This window comes from Nycticebus coucang, chromosome X (assembly GCF_027406575.1).
Source record: "Nycticebus coucang isolate mNycCou1 chromosome X, mNycCou1.pri, whole genome shotgun sequence".
Lineage (NCBI taxonomy): Eukaryota > Metazoa > Chordata > Mammalia > Primates > Lorisidae > Nycticebus > Nycticebus coucang.
In genome coordinates, this window is record NC_069804.1 from 173,011,092 (window position 1) to 173,017,337 (window position 6,246).

Sequence of the window (6,246 nt, forward strand, 5' to 3'; positions counted from 1 at the left end):
AATTTAGGGTACTTTTAATGTACAAAAGCACAAGTCTCCTACCTTTTCATAATTTTCTTGGTTAGCCTTAGGCATCTTTTCCTAAATAAATTATTTGGCCATTATATCCAAGCATTAAAATCGTTATTCTGATTGGAATTACATTAAATTTATGAACTAACCTTGCAAATTATTACCCTTGACTGTATTCATTTTCTAATTATAAGTCTTTCATTTATTTACTTATTTATAGAGTTAATAAGAATTTTATAAACTTATACAGATGGTTATTGCATTTTTCAAATTTATTGCTAAGTGTATTACAACTGTTACTTTGAATTAAAAATTGTTATTCCTATTTTGAGCTATTTATAGTTAGTATAGACAAGAGTTATGGACTTTTGTGTATGTGTATTTGTCCATGTACATTCACATACATATACATGACTGTACATGTGCTGTATTGATACATTTTTATGTCTTTTTACTTATTTTAGAACATATATAATTTTTATTTATTTATTTATTTTTTTAAATATGGAACGCTTCACGAATTTGCGTGTCATCCTTGCGCAGGGGCCATGCTAATCTTCTCTGTATCGTTCCAATTTTAGTATATGTGCTGCCGAAGCGAGCACTAATTTTTATTTTTTAATAGAGTGCACTATTTCTTAACATTATTAGTCTAGGAATGCAAGGATTTATATATATATATATACACACACATATATATGCCATAAATACATGTATATATATAAATATATGTACATATATGTATATATGTGTGTATATAGAAGTGCTTTTCACCACAACTACAACAAACCCATGAGGAGGAGAGCCCTAGTATCCTTGAAGTATTCTGTGATTGCTCTTCTCTGTTGGCCAGACCTTACAGTGGTTATGACAACCTCACTGTTGGAAAACCTAAATGCAATGAGACAGACTGGACCCTGGAGTGTCAGAGGCCAACTGGTGGCACTGAACCTCCAAAGCAAGGTGGACATCATTTTCATGATGGATGGAAGAGTCAAAGTAGCAATTAGTATTTTGTAGGTCTCTGACATTAACTAGTGGATGGTGATGTTCCTAGAAGTGAAATAGATAGGAAACCTACTAAATTCTTAGTTTATCATCATAAGCAGAAAATATATAGATCCTATAAATGAAAGTCCAATTTGGATTAAAAAAATTGTGGTGTCTCCATTAATTCTCAGATGTGAACTAGTTTACAGATTTAGAATGCCATGAATGAAGAAGAAGACAGTTATCTTTGAGGAAAGAATCTTTCTCTCAACATTCCCCAAATGGACCTACAACATTTTACCAGCATAACTGTATGGAGCAAGATGGTGGAGTAGAAACATCTCCTTACTAGCCACTTGTGTGAGGCAGGAGAAAGAAAACTCCAACCACCTCTGGCTGGGAGAACCCACCTAGGGACATCACTATGGGGGCACAGTGAAGCAGTGGTGGAACACAGTAGACAGTGAGGAAGTCTGGAGCTGATGAAAACCAACAACAGAAGGCAAAGGCTCAAAAATGGGCAGGGAATGACCAGCCAGCCCACCCACGGAGGACTGGGGATCGAAGGAGCTGTCCTGCAGTTTTTTGATTTGGGGCTAAACTGCTCTCTGGAGTTGCCTTGAAAGGCTTAAACAAGTGTGTGGACTTAAACAGTGTCCAGAGGATGGGATTGAATACTGGGTGAGGTGGCTTTCCCATCTGCTTAGCTGCTAGCGGGGCACCACCACTGTGGGAAAGCCATGTGTGAGAAACCTTCTGCAAGGTCGTAGTGAACAGCCAATTCAGGTGTGCCTCCTGAGCTCAGGCATGGATCCTTGGGGTGAGCTGAGTGGTCCTGGGAATTGTTGTTAGGGTACTCTGTGAGTCATGATGCCTTAGTAATCTGGCTAGACTCAATCCCAAAGGGTACAAATGCTAATGAAATAATCAGGCCCTGAATGAGGGCAACTAAGAGTAGAAGGCAGGACCAAATATCCTCTGCAACAAAGAGAGTACTATCCGGCCCTAATTTTTCACAGCAAAACAGCATACATTCTCCATCTCTGTATACCACAGCAAAATATGCCACCAAGAAATATATTGCAATGCATTTTTTTGTTATGGTATTTCAGCCACTTTTATTCTTTCTTTTATATTTCTCTCCTTTCATTGCTCTTTTAGTAGAAATTGTTCTCCTTTTCCCATCATTACAGCATGAATTTCTCTTTATCTCTTTTTATTATATTTCCTTTCTCTGAGTGCTGGGGGGGTCATGGCATTGGTGATGAGGGAGGGTCATGTCATTGGCTTGGTTCAAGGAGGACAAGAGGTCACAGTCTAGGGTGACCTAGCTTTGGCTTTTGGAAAGACAATATTGGTAGGGCCCCACTGGAATATACTATTGATTATTTTTTCTCTTTCCATATTTGATGGAAGTGGGTCCCGCTTTTGGCAAGGCTTCTAAGAAGCTCTTTCTTATGAGGAACTCACCCAGCCATATCACTCCCGCCCCTGCCAAAGTCCTAGAATTGTGAATGTGGCATGAGACCTTGCTGAGCAACACCAATTCTCCTGTTACTCTCTTTCTCTTCTTTCACCCACTTTTTTTGTTTGTTCTCTCTTCTTTCTTCCTTCTTTCTCTTTCCTCTTTTCTTCTTTTTAACCTTAAACCAAAGGGGCAAGTCAATGCCTAAGCTCTGAGGCAAGGTAACTTAAAGTGAAGGAAGTAGTGGGAAGGAAAAAGGAGGAGAAAAAAGTGAACAAGAAGAAAACACACAGAAGGAATGGACAGAGAATTTCTAAAAAAGTATAAAACCAAAGCAGAGCAACCTCTCCCCAAGGGACTATGAGGACACTTTATACTGGTCAAATGGATAATACAACAAGAAGACATCTCAATATTTAACATTTATGGCACCTAATTTAAGTGCTTCAAGATTTATAAAACAGACCTTGAGGGGTCTAAGCAACATGGTATCCCATAATACTGTAATATTGGGCACTTCAACACCCCTCTGTCAGAACTGCACACATCCTCTAAACAGAAACTAAGCAAGGATACAAATGACTTAATTGTGACCCTAGAACAAATGAGATTAATAGACATATACAGAACACACCATCCCAAAGCAAAAGAATATACTTTTTCTTGTCAGCTCATGGCACATACTCCAAAATAGATCACATCCTAGGATACAAATCAAACCTCAGCAAAATACCATGTCTTTTCTCAGACCACAAGTCTATAAAGGTGAATCTCAACTCTAACAAAAATGTTTATTCCCACACAAAGTCCTGGAAACTAAGCAAGTTTACATTGATACTTAGTTTCAGGAAGATATAAAAGAGGAAATTTTTTATTTCCTCAAACATAACAACAATGAAGACACAAGTTACCAAAACCTGTGGGATACAGCAAAAGCAGTCTTGAGAGGAAAATTTATTACACTAGATGCATACATTCAAAAAACAGAAATGAGTGCATTAGCATACTCAGTATATATCTTATGGAATTGGAAAAACTAGAACAATCTAACCCTAAATCCAACAAAAGAAAAGAAATAACCAAAATTAAATCAGAGCTTAATGATATTGAAAACAAACAAAAAACATTCAGAAAATTAATGAAACAAGTTGAATCTATCAGGTGTAGAACACAAATGTCTTAATGCTGTAATTGGGTAAATGAGATGAAAGCTATGTTGATTAGTAGGATGTAAGCACTCCAAGCACTCCAAGTACAAATAATCAACACATCAAATCCCATAATGGCATAAATGTATTTATGATCTATGTACAAATGACTTAATAATTTTTTTAAAGTTGTTTTTTTGAAAATGTAAATAAAACAGGTAAACCTTTTGCCAGACTAACTAGAAAGAAAAGTAAAATCTCTAGTAAACTCTATCAGAAACTCCAAAGGAGAAATAACAACAGATGCCACAGAGATACAAGAGTTTATCTTAATAATACAAGAAACTCTATGCTCAGAAATTTGACAATGTGGAGGAAATGAATCAATGACGTGGAATCACACTCTCTCCCTAGACTTAATCTAGAAGATATAGATCTCCTGAACAGACAAATTTCAAGCACTGAGACAAAAGAAACAATAAAAAAAAACTCCCAACAAAAAAATGTCCTGGTCCAGATGGCTTCACATCAGAATTCTACCAAACTTCAAAGAACAGCTTATACCCATACTACAGAAACTATTCCAAAAAACTGAGAAAGAAGGAATCTTCCCCAACATGTTCTATGAAGCAAACATCACCCTGATACCAAAACCGGGAAAAGATCCAACTAAAAAGGAGAACTACAGACCAATTTCACTAAGAAATATAGAGGAAAAAGTTTTCAATAAAATCCTAGTTAATAGATTACAGCCTATCATTAAAAAGTCATATAAGATTGATTAAGTAGGTTTCATCCCAGGGATGCAAGGCTGTTTTGTTTGTTTGTTTGTTTGTTTTTGACAGGGGCTGAGTTTGAACCCACCACTTCCGGTATATAAGGCCAGTGCCCTACTCCTTTGAGCCACAGGCATCACCCACAAGGTTGGTTTAATATATGCAAGTACATAAACATAATTTACCATATCAATAGAATCAAAAGCACAGACCATATTATCCTCTCAATAGATACACAAAAAAACATTCAATAAAATTCAACATCCTTTTCTAATTACAACTCTGAAGAATACAGGCATAGGTGGCACATTTCTTAAACTGATTGAAGCTATCTATGACAAAGCCACAGCTAATATTATACTGAATGGAGAAAAACTGATAGCTTTTCCACTTAGAACTGGAGCATGACAATGTTGTACACTATCACCACTACTATTCAACATAGAACTGGAAGTTCTATGCAATCAGACAAGAGCAGGTAATAAAGGGTAATCCAAATGGGGGCAGAAGAAGTTGAACTATTTCTCTTTGCCTACGATATGATCTTATACTTAGTAAACTCCAAAGACTCAATCACAAGACTCCTGGAAATGATAAAAAAAATGTAGTAATGTCTCAGGATATAAAATCAATGTCCACAAATCAGTAGCCTTTGTATATGATGAAAATATCTAGTTTTATATATCATTACCAAAACTACTTACCCATTTTTAAGTACTAGTATAAAAATTATAAATATGAAAGCTTTACAAGGTGATAGGATAGCTCTCATTAAATTCTGTAATATAGAAACAAAGCAGGTAACTATTTTTTGTTTTATTTATTTATTTATTTTATTTATTTTTTATTAAATCATAACTGTATACATTGATATGATCATGGGGCATCATTTTTACACACAAAATAATAGCGATTATAGCAAAAGGAGAGTAAACAAAATTCCACATATTTAGTCATTTGTAAGAATACCTGTAGCAGAGTTGTTTTTCTTTTGCTTCACAGCTAACTTCCCCCTGGTGGGTTGCTGAATAAGCACCCACATACAATCTGACATCAGAAATCATGTGACTATCACTTTCCCTGGAAATTTTAAATTTGAGTAAAGATACAAAAGGTCCAAAGGTACTTAAGCTGGGTTTCTTTGGTCAATATTCTCAACAGTTCCTTGTAAAAACTAGGAGTCCCCAAATCACATTGCAAACCCACTGATTCACAACCTAGAGAGGATATTCTTAGGGAATACCACAATATAATGCATGAATTTTTGTTACTGATATCTTCAGAGCTGCTCTAAATATTTTTCTTCTTTCCTGAGGCCTGTATGTTCCACCCGTTTTTCCAAATATTTGAGCTACTCCTGATTTCCAAATAATTCCTTTTGTTCTCTTTTAATTGGCCTGAATTTATGTGCATAACTTAATGTCATAACTCTAGGTAACCGACCTCATAAAAATACTATGCCTCAAATAGTTAATTGAGCTAAGATAACATGAAAGTCAGAATGATGTCCATTTAAATTCTGCAATGAAAACTAGTAGACTATGTCATGGAGTGTGCAAGAACCTACTGAAGTCCACTTGCAGGGTCCTAGGGAAATTAGCCCACTAAAGTGAAGCTCTCACAGGCCAGAGAACTAATGTAAATGAAATGACCTAAGATAACCAGATAAAGATCAAATCCCAAAGTTTTCCCTCAGGTAAAGTAATAAATCTCAAGACTGTTGCCTGACCACTTTTATAGACTTTTTTTTATAATTAAAGCTTAGAAGCAAACTCAAAGATTGATGCGTAATTTGAATTATCATTATTGCTGGAATGATAATTATCATTATTGCTATGAAAAAGTTAGCACAATG

The 6,246-nt window shown here is 35.7% G+C and overlaps 1 non-coding gene across 1 annotated transcript; it reads right to left on the reverse strand.

Moving 5' to 3' along the window:
- Positions 1–510: 510 nt before the first annotated feature.
- On the reverse strand, positions 511–617 carry LOC128578634 (U6 spliceosomal RNA). The gene has a single exon (XR_008377773.1). It is a non-coding gene; the product is annotated as a U6 spliceosomal RNA (small nuclear RNA).
- Positions 618–6,246: the final 5,629 nt, after the last annotated feature.